Below are 875 nucleotides of genomic sequence, written 5' to 3'. Positions count from 1 at the left end.
AATCAGACCTTCCAAGATTTAGAAACTGTTGTCTAGATCTGATATATCTTTGTATTCTCAAAATCACACAACAGGCCCAGAACACAATAAATGTCTGCCAACTGGAATTTATTGCATTAATAAATTTGTATTCATTATTCATATTTAATTAATTAATTCCACTATAGCATGGAGATTAAAGGTTTGGGCTCTGGAATCAGACGTAGGTTCAAATCTCAGCCCTGCCAGTCAGTCCCTGTGGTAAATTTCTCAGTCTTTCCAAACCTCAATCTTCCTCATCTGGAAAATGGGGATTATAACAGATGTTCCCTGGGAGGATTATTAAGAGAGTGTCTATCAAGTTCCTGGCCCAGTGTACAGCACATAGGAGCCCCCAGGAAAAGACAACACTCTAGTATTCCTGCACTTTACAACACATTTCTTTTGACCCTAGCAATAACTGGTGAAGCCACATTTCTCAAAGTAGGATCCCCAGAGCACCCTAGTCCGATAAGTTAAGTCTCTGGGACCCTCCCCCTCCTAGTACTGAGCAGCAAAGTGAGAGATCATGCTTTGTTGCATGACAGTGTGCTAAGCGCTTCATAAGACACAGAGAAAGCTGTCTTTCTCAGCGCAGGGCCTTGGTGGGAGCTGGCAATCATAACAGCTAACATTTCCCAAGCTGTCACGAAGCCAGCTCTTTGCCATGTTCCGTCTCATTAACTCCCCGAACCTAAGCGGTAAATACCCTCACCCTCATTTTTGAGAGGAGGAAATGGAGGCTCAGAGAGTTTTTGCAGCTTACCCAAGACTACAGCTAGTGAGTGGCAGAGCTGGGCCTCAAACCCACATTGATTCCATCTGATTTTAGAGGCTGTGCCCTGAGCAAGCAACTG

This window comes from Galeopterus variegatus, unplaced genomic scaffold (assembly GCF_000696425.1).
Source record: "Galeopterus variegatus unplaced genomic scaffold, G_variegatus-3.0.2 Scaffold1513, whole genome shotgun sequence".
Taxonomy (NCBI): Eukaryota; Metazoa; Chordata; class Mammalia; order Dermoptera; family Cynocephalidae; genus Galeopterus; species Galeopterus variegatus.
Note: the sequence above shows the minus strand (reverse complement) of the source record.